The following is a 14185-nucleotide window of genomic DNA, read 5'->3' on the forward strand; positions in this document are numbered from 1 at the left end:
AAGATGAAAATAAAAAAATGCAAATAGCGTCAATGAAATAAACAAGAAACTGACAAATTAGACTAAAAATGTAAGGTCCTTCATGGAGAAAATCCAATGAATGGTCTTGACATACCCAGTTCTCACTATCACATGTTGAACTAAAGGATTTGCAAAAAACATTGCTTAGCTATTCAGCTGGGTTTTAGCATCTGCACAAGTGCAGCTTTAGTTGTTTTTTACCTAATCTGGGGGAGTCAGGTCTTTCAAAAGTGGTCTAAAAAAGAAAAAAAATTGTTAATGGTGCCCTGTTGTCAAATCAGAACTTCCAATATTGCTGATTAATTGCAAGATAATTTGTTGTTCTAATGTAACAGTTGCCAGGACATTTGCACATTTGTCAGGACATAATTTGAATCCAAGCTTATTTACTCTTTCTGATTTGTTGTTTTTCTTTTCTTTTTTTTTTTTTTAAATCATTCAGATTGGCAGGTCAGCTTATGCCATTTACACGGGTAAGCAGAACTGGAAACTAACAAAACCTAAAGGTTGTAATAATGAAGGTTTGAAGTTCCACTGGACTTCATTTTCCAAACAGCTATTTCAGTTGCCAAGGGGGTTCTAGTTGATGTTAGGTGGGTGGTAACAAAAAATGTTGGGGTTCACAGAGATTTTCCAACAATTACCCCAGCATATCCAATTTTCAATTTGATAAATATTTGTCCCTTTAGTGGCATTTTTCAACAGAATCATAATTGTACAAGAGTTTAAAAACATATTAAGATTGTTTTGGTCCAAAGATTTCTACTCACTTTAACCAAATGAAGAACAAAACTAGAACAATGTTTAGTCAGTCTTGTTCTTCAATGAATATGTATTTGAAATGAATTAATAGTCAGACAATGGAAAATGAATCTACAAATATGTTTATTTATCTTCTCTTTATTAGTCAGTGGCAAGCCCTTTTGACCACCTTGCAGATGTTTTACAGCGCTGTATAAATAAGTGTTGATTGATTAATATTTCATCTTATGTCAAATGCCCCAGATGCTGAGACACTGCTTACATGTCTCGGTCTTTGTGAACATATACCAGATGGTCTCTGATTCGTAGCACCCAGATAACATCACAGATAACCCAGTTTAAATAATTGTCACTTGGGGACAAAGGGCACTGTGGTATACTTGGTATTGAATCGGAAACAGTTTTTCTGGCATATACGGCGTGCACAAAAAAGAAATTTGACTTCGATTTCAAGGCCTCACAGACATAAGTGTATATAAACTTAATGTTACTGCATTCTATTCATCAATCAGGTGAGAAAAAACAGCGTCATTCTACCCACGAGCAACACATTATTGGGTTTTAAAGCACTGCACTGGGCCCTCCAGTTCCTATGTTAAAGCAGCCTTGTTCAGTTAAAACATTTTTGACCTTCTGGGGGCGCTCATACAGTAAAACCATTTTATCCCCAGAGACAAGTTGATTGTTACTTGACAAAACATGAAACAGGACAGTGGCATCAGAGGAGATGTAACCAACCTTGACGCAGGGTATTAGAACACGGAATTGTACTCCCTTCATTCCAATACACGTGCACTAAAATAAATTAGGACACGTCAAAATCCACTTCAAAGACTTGACAAGGATGTAGGCCCTTTTCATAATACGCGTTTTGGTGAAAACAGAAAAGTTTTGTTGCGCTTCTACTGTTCGTCTACACCACGACAGTGTACGTCTTCGTCATGAAACGGGGACAGGTGAACCCAGTATTCAGGCCGGACAAAAATAATGATATTTTAAAGGGATTTATTAAACAGAAAACAATCAGGTGGAAACAAAAGGGGCATCAAACCAAAAACGGGACAACAAAGCTGAAAAACCAAAATAGTCCAAAACTGATAAATGGTAACGCTAAATAATCAAAAACAGGGGACAGGCAAGATCTAATATATAAAAATCAGATCCAGTCAGGCAACGGACAGGCAGTCAGAAAAAACAGGACAATCAGGGGTCAGGCTGGCTCAGAACTCCAAAGGCTAATTGGGTCAGGTCTACAGGCAAACAAAACAGAGTACGGGGACCGCTGGACAAGACTCACCAATAGGCATGGAAAGACAATGATCTGGCGGAGTACAGGAGACAGAGGCAGGAATAAGTAGAGGAGTGAGCAGGTGAACAGAGTGAAACTAATTACCAGAATGGGTGGAGCTGATCAGGGGTGGCTGGAAGTAAACTGAAGCTGATTGGATGGTGACTGGTGAAGGGGGGGTGACAGGCAAACAGACCGGATGATACTGAGATGTGAAACTGAATGACTGGCAGGTGAAAAACAGATAAACTAAAACAGTTTCAGGATAAATCAAGACAAACCCAACCTAAAACTAAACCTATGACAGAATTGGTTAAATAAAGAGAATCACTAAACCACAACAGAAACTTAAACTAGACTAATCCAGAACCAAAATAACCATATAGACCAAAACTAAGCTAGAAAACCAAACTAAGACTAAACAGAACACAAGCAAATAATAAAAAACCAGAGCTAATACTAAAGACAGGAGCGAGAACTAATTAATCAAATAACAAGCATAAACCATACCAAAACCCAAATCATGACAGTCTTTTCTGAAAACGGCACTATTTTTATACGGGTTCCAGAGTGTAAAGTTTTGAAATAACCCTGGTCTCCACTGTTGTGTACACAGGAAAAAAGGAACCAGGTTGTATGGGGAAGCCCTGGCACATGTGCAGTCTGAGTCAGTGGTGGCACTTTTTTAAGTAGGTAGTGTTTGTACGCTACCTAAGGGGCGGAGTGACAGCTACCGCTCTCTGTCGGGAGGACAGAGTAACTGGACTACACTGCCCTGTTTCTAACATAAGACCAAAATAAATGTAACTTTTATATTGAATTAACTTACTAGGTTTATTGTTGCTAGCGTGTACTCCAGGCGTGGGCTGCCTAAAGGCTCCCACATATTCGGCCGTACTGAGCGCATACTGTGAGCTGAGCGGAGTCTGCGCTGACTCTCCGTGGATGATTTACCCTTCATAGTGGAGCGTACTGTTGCCTACATTTCTTGTGGCAAATTCCTATAATTCCCACACTTTCTGCCAGTGGGATGAAGCTGCGGAACGGATGGTGAAATGTGTGATTAGCTAGCTGAGCACCTGGAGCCGTTTCTTTTCCAGCAGACTCCCACCTGTCAGTGAGAACAGAGAGGTACTGTGATACTGCGGGTTCTTGCGACCGTCTGCTTGAAGCAGCTCAGTGTCTGAAGCCCAGTGTCGCATATAAAACAGTTTGATGTAAAGACTTCTTGCCCTTGAGAAATTTATTGTGTGACATGTACCTGTATGCGCGAAATAAACAAGTCAATGTAGAGTTCACAATGAGTATGCCTCGATTACATATGGACCTCCGTGGAGTGAACTACACACGAGTATATGGGGATGCACTTCATGTAAAGGTAGTTACATGAAGTCAGGCAGTCTTGTAGACTGCTCAGGGGTCCTATCAGGTAGTGAAGAGTAAAGAGTATTAGATAATTACGATTATATTTCAGAATCAGAAACAAGTTTTTTGCCAAGTAGGTTTGCGCTTACAAGGAATTTGACTTGGTGTTGATGGTGCAGACTATATATATATATATATATATATATATATATATATATATATATATATATATATATATATATATATATATATATACAGCAGTGACATACGGTAGGGTTCATAGCTGGTGAGGCATTGACGTCATCAGTGATATTTAAAAATATATACACTATACAGAGTAGACTCATTGCAAAGTGCCGAAAAAGACTGATTGAGCCAAATAAATTCAGCAAGAGACATGGAAAAATATTGATTATTTGATGAAAAAAATAAAACTAAATTATTTGTCATTTGATTGGTAACAGTTTATGAGTTATGATGGATTTCTGTATTTGTAACACATTCTAAACATATAACACACATTACGCACGTTTCATTACAACAACAAAACATGAATAATTATCGCTGTCTTACCTCTACTTATAAATGAAGTCCAGCGGCGCTCTTTCTGAACAAAAATATCATCATTTTCTGGTAAAAGTTCTCTTTATCTTCTTCAGTTTTAAAACTCTTTCAGTCTCAATGGAACTCACTGCCAGGGAGGAAAGCCTTCCTTGATCAGTCCTGTTCCAGCTGTATGTTTAGACTCTTTTTAGTGATTTACTTGTTTAGCATACCTCGCTAATAAAACATCCATAACCTGTCTAGAGGCCAAGGAACTGCCGGCCTCACCTACAACCAGTTCGTTGCCTTTTATTATCGGCCAGCAGCACGAAAACATGTTACCTCCACACAGTATGATGACCAAAACACAATTCCTAATCCACATACATTAAATTGTGGAAAATCAGTTCATAACTGTTTGAACAATTGAATGTATGATCTAGAGACAGGAAGATGCATCACAGAATGGAAGCCAGCGCAGTTAACATGGGATTGCGCAATCCCAGGGGAGGCCAAGCTCGATGCGGCCTCACCGGCTTCGCTATCAAGCGCTACCAAGGATTTACATTGAAAATAGCGAAAAGTCTGCAATTTTAAATAGAGTATGATAAAAAAATGAAGAAATTAGATAAAAAAAGTAACTTTTATTACAAATGACTGAGTGAATCACAATTTATATTATGTTATCATTATTATATATTTTATAATAATGATAACATTATATATATATATATATATATATATATATATATATATATATATATATATATATATATATATATATATATATATATATATATATATATTATAATAATGAGGCCTGGCCTCACACTTGCCTCCCCTGACTGCGCGTCACTGATATACAGAATCTATAGCTATGTACACAGTAGTCTGTGCGTTAATGTTAAGCAGATGGTCTGGAGATGCTACGTTGGTGTAGCTTGTAGGTTTCACAAGTTTATTGCATTTGGAACATTAGGATTACAGGTCACAGTTTCTCCACCTGGCGTTGTTCACGCAATAAATATGAAATAACTTTGATAGAAAGGCTGTAGTTGTAAAAGTTTAAAAAATAAAATCTTAAGTCCAGTGAGCATCTTCAGACACGGCTAGTTTGTTAATAAAGATTGCCATTACAACAATGATGGTGGTGCTGCGCAACACAGAGGAAACATCATTAGAGACTGGAGAACTGCTCAGCACTTTGGACTATCTCCATATGGCATTCTTGTCTGACTCCTGAGCCCCCAGCCACCTGCACAACTAGTAATAAAACTGTCACAAATGAATGAAAGTCGGGAGCAGGAAGAGGGGGAGGGGGTTAACACAGATGTCCAAATAAAGTGTGAATGATTCATTTTGCCAAGATTAGTGACATTCTCCAGCAGAAATTTTCCCATGGCAGAGGAGCTGCACTCCTTTCATGACTGCCCTGCGGATTGTCATCATAAATTGATTTTCCCTCAAAGACAAAGTAAATTGCGTATGAAATACAACAGACAGAATAAGAATGTGTCTGTTTCTTCACATTTTTTTTCTTTCCACAACTCCCATTGCCTCCTCGCTCTTTGTTGTCCCCTTTTCTTTTTTTCTCCCCCTTTTTGTCAATTTCCCATGTCTCTCACATCTAAGTGATACAGAGTGTTCAAACTTAAATTAAGATCTCTGGCAAGATAAACAGTTAAAACCAGTTCCCATAGTTACGGCTCATGCAGCGTGGTGATTGCATTATAATCCGACAGCAATCAACTCTAAATGAAACAGGGATGATAAGGGTGCTTTTTCTGTGTGTGCGTGTGCGTGTGCGTGTGTGTGTGTGTGTGTGCGTGCGTGCATGCTAGCTTGAATGTAGCTTATTTCTATCCTTTGTTCGTCTCAGATTTGTATTACCTTCCAATCAGGTCAGCTTCACGGCAGAGCCTTTTTTTGGAGAAACATAGCCATGATGACGTGGGAAGGAAAAGATTAGGACATTACCATGAGGCCTTAATGAAGTCCTTCTGCTGCTGTGGAAAATTCAGTGTCCCTTAATAAAAAAAAAAAAAAGCCTTAGAGGTCCCATCTGCGGCTTGGCATAAGGTACGGGACACAGAGCTGAACTTTTTGGCCCACATACAGTTCTACAGGCATATTCAATAAATTAGGACATACGTGAGGCTTGTCTGTCAGATTAAAACTATGTTTTGAAAATAACAACCTTTAAGCAAGTAACACTAAACTAAAAATACTTTTGAACATAGTTTTCATTAAATCTGTAATAGAAATGTTCTTTACGGTCTGACGTAAAATTCATATCTTAAATGTCATGTTTTCCTTGCCTGCTAGGGTTAAATCCTGATTAACAAATGTAAAGGCCTTAAAACATCATTCTTTGTGTAAATAATCTATATAATGTGTTTCACTCAGTCAACTGAGTTACTGACATAAATAAACTTTTTAATAATATTATAATTTATTGACTATGTATGTGTGGACACTCCATTCCCTAAGTGAAACATGATGGAGGCAGCATCATGCTGTAGGGTCACTTGTCTTCTGCAGGAAGAGGGAGGCTGAAGAACACTTATCCGATTTATTGCTTGGAAGGGTTTTTCTTATCTTGTTATTCCGTTATGCAGCCTTTTGTGTTGGTCCATCACACAAAGTCACAATAAATATCTTAGAAGCATGTACAAAAGTTTAAAATGTATGAGTTGGGTGACTAAATACAATAAAATGCTTCTTAGCTTTTAAAGTCTGGTCGTAGTAAGTTTTAGATATTTCCTTTATTAAAGATCCAAACATCGATAGTAATTTCCTCCTAGTGAGGTTTTGATCAGTGATGCAACATTTGTTCCAATTAAAATCTTATTCAAATACTATATACTGTGGATCCATTAATAAAGAGTGGACTGGAACATGCAGCAAAACTGGATTAGCTTTCTTGCAAGGCTTTTAAATTGCAGTTGTATTAAAAATTTAAAATTAATGCAACGTTTTTTAAATCTTTTCCCAACTCATCATTCTAAGACTAGTTAACTCCAACAGGTGCATTTATATCCCTCTCTCTCTATCCTCCGTTTCTGATGGCCTCCGCACCAAGCAGAGAGGATTTGATGTTCATTCTTCCAAGTCTGAGACTCCGTGTCTCTGCGGGAAGAATGCCGCTCATTTGAGATGTCTGCAGGTTGTCAAAGCACGGGGCAGGGGAGTGAGGGAAAGGCGTGCCCCCAGGCAGCCCCAAGACAAACAAGAAAGGCATCTGTGAGTGGAAGCCATCGTCAGTCATCCAAAAGAAATTATCCTCTCCGCCGCGTGCCACTGATCAACAAGGAGGTACCTGCTCATAGCTCGGGCCTTCTCGTGAAAACACAGAACGTTCTTTCATTGTTGCCTTGTTTTAATCTGAGAGCATCTTTCCGCTTGTTTCATTTGAAGTCTCAGATGAATGAGTGGCGTTGGAGACAGCGGACCTGGCTTGGTGCTTCATTGAAAGAAACAACTCTCAGGAGACAACGGTGAAGTGAAGAGTTGCTGCTGAACCCAACCGCGGCTGCTCAAAGACAGAAACAGCATCGTCTCCGTGTAATATGACTGACTGTACGGACGGCGCGCAGCACACGGCATCTAACTGTAAACGAGGAAGGGGAAGGAGCAGCCACTCAGTAAAGTGGAGCTGGAGCCAAATGAAATATGCTCTCAATTATGGCAATGGGTGTAAGAAGCTAATAAAGTGAATGTCCCTACAAGACACTGAACCCTAATGGATCCCAACTAATTTGCTTTGACTGATGAATTTCCCGCTCCAGTTGTGTGGGGTTGAATAATTATAAAATTTATCACGAGACATTGAGACTCATTAAGGATTCACGACGTTTCATTAAAGCAGTGTTGTTAGAGGCAGCACACGGTGTTTTGTTTGTGTGTGTACATGTCCACATGCAGAGAGTCTGAAAGAGTGTGCCGAGGCAATTATGTGCCGATTAAAGCACTTAATAGAAAGGCTGTTTTTTAATTTTATATTCCCTGCATTAATTTCACATTTCTTATCCACATTTTATACCTTCTTGGATGTTTTGTGTGGAACAATTATGTTCTTGTATAGCATCATATTCACCAGAAACGATTCTGCATGTTCACTCCTTCAGTAAAATTAGAATCATCAGATAATCTATCGAGCCTCGTTTTAACTATAGTGAGAATATAAAATATCTGCACAAAAATAAATTAATAAATAAGAATTCAAGGTCCATGCAGACCATACAACCTTCATCCAAAAAACCTGGATTTAAAAATAGGAACCTTTAACTGTGGGAAAAAGGTGTTAACCAAAATGAACCACCTGAGTTCATACCAAAGAACACCACATTTTACACTCAGACTTGGATTTTTCAGTTATTAAAAAAGAAATCGGGGGGAAAAACAGCAATGTTTTGATCCACTGGCACTACTTGATTGGCTGAATGATCCAGTTTAATTACACATTCAGTTTTTTTCTCAAATGCTGAATTTTCCAAGTTTGTAGTGGACAAACAAAGGAAAATAGTTTATTCACAACCCTGGTCACATTAATTACTCCTATAATTAATATGGTGCACAGAGATTAAAAGTGCAAAATGCAAAGAAATGTATTCCTTTAAGTGTTCATAGCTAAAAGTATTGTATTTTTGAACCATAAAGCGCACCGGATTATAAGGCGCACTGTGAATTAGCGTGTGTTGTAGTTGAATCCTGTTTTTGTGAGGCACCCGCTAACATGAACATAAGTACCTAATTTACTAAACCATCATACCAAGACGGTAAAATAAACCATTTATTCATGTTCCTCATTCTAGTGGAATTGTCCAGCTTGATCTCAAGTTAAAATGTAAACAAACTGTTGTTTCTAACTTTTAATTCACATAAAGGTGTAATCTCTCTGTGCAGCTAAAGTCTAACAGACAGCAGACAGTCCTAGATCAGCTGATGACATGATTAGTTGTAATCTGTGACAACACCATATTTTTCTCTGTTGTCATCGCACCCCTGTATTGGTCCTGACACCTTTTACAGATGTGTTACCCCACAGGATCTGATTATCTATACCGCCATTACTGACGTCCTGTGAGGCAGATGAGGCATTCAGGTTGTTGATTCCTGTTTTCAGAAGCGCTGGTTGTCTGGTTAAGGAAACTGAGATTTAGTTTGAGGAGCAGATTTTGTCAACAGCATTTCCGATTTTCTTTTTTTGTGTCGTTTTTCTGACCGAGTCAAGTTTTGACTTCCAGAGAAAAGGGCAGACGAACGAGGAACCTTACCAACACAAAGAAAAAACATTTGATCTATTATATTGAATAATTATCGGATTGCTTCTAGTTTTATCTACAAAATACACTAATAGTCAGTTGACATGAATTGGGGGGTATAGACTTGGCATGTCTTGAACTGAAAATGGTATTATGGTTAGTGGTTTGACTTTTTGTTATTTTACTATCTCATTTAATGGCAGGCTTGAAATGTCACACTGCTAAATGTTTAGAAATTAGATATGCCGGAGACGTGTTGCTAAAATGCCAGCACATTAACCTTATTTATGAAATGGTTGCATGATGGAAGGTTCCCTGATAGGTAACATAGATTTATGTAGCCCTTATCAAGTTAGCTTAGCACAATTTAGAAAGGTGGGAACAGTCTGTCCAAAGTCAACAAAATAGACAGCTGTTGTCACTTTTATATAAAGGCAAGGGAAAACTAGCATGGGAGTAAGCAGTGCCTTCTTAAAGTGCTTATAACTTTGCTATGTGGTTAAATCTAGGATCTCATGGTAGTTGTGAGTGGATGTTTCTCAACGGGGCCGTTGGAGAAACTATATTCATATTTGTCAGGAGCCCTACCTAACGGACCTCTGAGCAATACATTGCTGCTCGACATTTGGCATTAGGTCACATTTAGTGCTACCTCCCTAAAACATCACTAACCATGGAAACTGCTCTCTGACCCTTAAGCAGCTAGTTTTCTGGATTCCCTGAGACTGTGGGACATGTTTTCTTCCAACTCTTCTGACGTTTTCTCTGGTCAGGGATGCCTTGCCACTCAACATTGCAACGATAGTGAACGATCTCCTCTGAAAACGTCTTTGTATGCGGTGACTCATGAAGCACCAACTCCAGCTGTGTTCCATCCATTTTGACTCTCCCTGAAGCTCTTGAATGGTGGCTGTGGAATTTGTGGTTATCTCTGTACTTTGTGCAAGTTTTTGTACTAGACGTTTTTCCTACACTTCACTTTCTTTAATTCCTTCACTATTCTTTGTCATCTTGTTTAGCAACAGCCCTTTGTGGCTTACCATCTTCATTGTGAACGGTGTCAATGACAAACAGTATTTTTGGCTATTATAAACTGTAATCATCTACAATAAACCAAAATGTAATCTACATAAATATGTATATGTTTCACATTTGCACTGAATTACCAAGATAAATTAGTTTAACATGGAAATGATACTTTTTTGGGAGGTATCTGTATTATCCTTTTTTAAAAAACATGACATTGCTAGTAGTTAGCAAGTTTAGCAACTAACCCAAGTTGTTTGCAGTCATATTAGCATGACTGCTCACAGTCTGATACATAGATAGATCCCACGACTGAAGACAAGAATGAGCAAAAGGACTCAGTGATGAAAGATAACGAGCAGTAAGTTGGTAAATTGAAGCTCAAGGAGTTGTGAACTTTAAGATGAACTAAAAGACATTTAAAAGGAAGGGAGACTTTAAGAATTCCATTAATGTGGTTTTAGGAAGGTAGCCACTAACTCAATTAGAAGATTTCACTTAAAGATCTTCCTGCCGTCCACTGGAAGTGGTTCCTTTCTATCTGGATCAACTGAACTCTAATCTCCTCAGATCAGTTGGCTCAGCTAAGTAAATATAAGTCTCTCCCACAGACAGGACGTACATGTATGGACCACAGGCAGGCCAGTGCTGCGACGTAAACACAGACCAGGCCAGGCAAGTGTGTAGGAACTATTTTAATATGAGTGTGAGACGACCATATTGACCTGCATGTTGTTGGCGTGGGGACCGCCTGCGGTGTAAGCCTGAAGGATGAAACGAATCTCTCCGCAGTTCAGTGTCGCGTCAATGGAATGGAACACAGAGCGAATCCTTAATCTGAAGTTAACCAGCGCACTGAATGCTTGTTCCCACAGGACTAACAGGCTTCATTAAGGAGGACCGTGGTCTCCTTTTCATCTCATTGAGATTACCCCTGTGGGGAGCATCAACATTGCGAAGCCCCATCTGATGCTCTCCGGTCCTGTTCAAACATAGAAATAGTTTTCCACCATACTGTTGTGTGCAGGTTATCTTTTTTTTTTCCCCCTCCTCATAATGCAGCTGCTTGGAAACTGCCACACAACTGAGAGATCTCAGCGGAGGAAGGAGATGATCAATTTCTGAGGGAATCCTCACTCCTCCCACTTTTCTTTTCCTCGTCCTGACCCCTCCACCTCCTCCTCCTTACTTCCACTAGCCATAATTATTTTGCCAAAGAAAAACATATACACACACACACGCACACACAAAGTAATTTTTCTTGCCCAGTGATGAAAAGCTCATTAAAATAGGCCTGGAACAAACAAAGCTTTTCCTGCGAGGCCTCTTTTCAAATTCATTTCAGAATTTCTCGCTGTTTTAATCAATTAAATCAATTAATCATTCTTTGGTGAAAAAAAGACATTCTTTGCAATCTTCCGTGGGCTTTTTTGTTCCAGTGTGAGTGAAGCTTGATGAGAGTGTCAGGAGAATGTGGCTTAAACCAAGGTGGAGTATCGCCGGCTTTGCCAAAGGGAAATCAGCTTGATGCAGCACAATCTCCTCGGAGCTGCAAGAATAATTAAACAATTAAACTCAAGAAAAAGATCATCTTTACACATCCAAAGCCTCGGGGCCTCTTATCACGGTGTCGTTTTGTCATGTAAAACTTTGAAACCTGGTGAATCTCCAACTTCGCTCTGAGTCACCTTTTCACCAATGGCAATCATTTTCACTTCAGCAGCAGATGTTTCCTGTTATACGGCTCCTTTTACTAAAGCCAACAATGACTTCCAAAAGTATTCACACCCCTTGAACCTGTTCACATTTTGTCACGTTTCAACCGCAGACTTTACCGCATTGCATTGGAATTTTATGGGATAGACCAGATTAATTCACACAGTTGTAAGTTAATTTCATAAATAACAGTCTTGAAAGTATGGTGTGTATTTGTACTCCCCTGAATCAATAACATAATGTCTGCCAGATTTGCACATCTAGAGACTTGATGTTTGCTCATTCTGTTTTATCCACAAGGCTGTGTACAGGTGTGTGTGTGTGTGTGTGTGTGTGTATGTGTGTGTGTGTGTGTGTGTGTGTGTGTGTGTGTGTGTGTGTGCCTTACCTCCTCTGATTGCAGGGTTTGACGTACAAGCGTGTCTCACAGCTGGAGCTTGTCAAATCCAATCAGGAGGAGCTTAAAGAGGAGCAGATCCCCAGAGGCAGGTGCCAGATTGTTTTTCCTCTATGGGTGGCAAATCATGTCTCTTTTAGTTTGTTGTCTTTGATATTTGGAACTTGTCCCTTGTTGTCCTCCTTTCAGCAAAACTTGTATCCGGACCACTGTACGTTCCTGGATTCCATTCGTCTGCCTCTTTGTTGTCAGAGTTTGTTGAAGAGCTCATCTCAAGATCCCCCTTGTAAAATTTCTCACTGCTTCTCTGGTTGCGGTCCCACCTGCTCCCCTGGGTTTCCTGTCTCGACCTCTCCACGGTACACCATCATCACTCACCTGCCTGACCAAACTAGAACACTCCACCGTCATCTCCACCTACTCTTGGAAGAAAGCCCGAATCTATAATGAGCCTTCAGCGCTCACCACAACCGACCGAATTCAGCCTCTTGGGTATACTCGCCTCCTCTCTGGAAGCTTCATCAACAGTAAGATAACCGCTTTTCATCATCTTCATCACAATATAAATATTACTTCCTTCAACAACCACTTATCTTCCCCCATCAGGTAGGTCAACCAATGATTTCCCCACCAGAACCTCTCATTTATTCATTTGTGTCAATAAACCATTCACATTTCTCATTGTTGTCTGTAGTTGTTGCCTACAAGAGGGTCTTACACAGGAAAGAACATGACACATTCTTGTTTGCGAAATAGCTCAAACTCAGTCATGTTGGATGGAGAGCATCTGCAAACATCACATTTCAAGTCATGACACAGGTAGATTTAGGTCTGGACTTTGACTTGGCCATTCCAACACCTGTTTTGATCAGCGCCATTCTATTGTAGCTCTGGCAGCGTTTACCGGGGTTGGTGCCCTGCTGCAAGGTTAGCCTCCACTCCACTATAAAGACTGTGGGACTACTAGTTGTCTTGTCAACAGATTAAACCAGCTGAGATGTAGGTTTCTGTAATTCCTCTGGTTACCACAGACCTTATAGGTGCTTTTATAATGAACTTTTTCCGGTCCATCACTTTAGGTGGATGGTCTTGCCATTTTTCTCAGTTGTGCCACACTCTTTTTATTTTCAGATGAAGTTGAACAGTGCTCTGAGTTGTTCAAACTTTATGATTATTGTTTTATAACTAAACCATTTTCAAGCGTAGAGCTTAATACACGCAAACTACATTTTTCAGATGTATTTTTTTTGAATAAGAAACATTTGTGTCTTTTCTTCAGGTCACAACAACTAAGCAACACTTCTTGTGTGTCTGTTGTATCAAATCCCACTGACAACACTGACGTTGGGATCATGACAAAATATTCTGGGGTACAAATACTTTAGCAAGGCATCGTATACAAGAAAAAGAGAGAAACGTTCTCGTCTCTCTTTTAAAAAGTGAACGGATGCCATGCAGCAGACAGTGTTTTCATCAGAGGCGATCTCTCATGTCATAGATTACAAAACTCAACCTGTTATAGTGGAATAATTAAAGGATCTGAGTCAAATCGAGGTCTTGCAGATTAGCCTTAATAGGTGTTGAAACCAATGACCTGCAGCTTAATGAGGTTGTAAACGACAGCCGATCTCGGTGCTATTATTCTCGGTGACAGACGATGGCGCCACTACGCAGCTGTACAGCCTTGATATTTCCCAGAGGTTGGAGTCGCCCTCAGTAAACTAAGTAGTTATTGAATGTCAACTAATTAAACTCTGACGTGAGGTGAATGCAACCTACGGCGTGTTGCCATGCAGCTCGTGG

Source organism: Fundulus heteroclitus, chromosome 9, assembly GCF_011125445.2.
Source record: "Fundulus heteroclitus isolate FHET01 chromosome 9, MU-UCD_Fhet_4.1, whole genome shotgun sequence".
NCBI classification, from domain to species: domain Eukaryota; kingdom Metazoa; phylum Chordata; class Actinopteri; order Cyprinodontiformes; family Fundulidae; genus Fundulus; species Fundulus heteroclitus.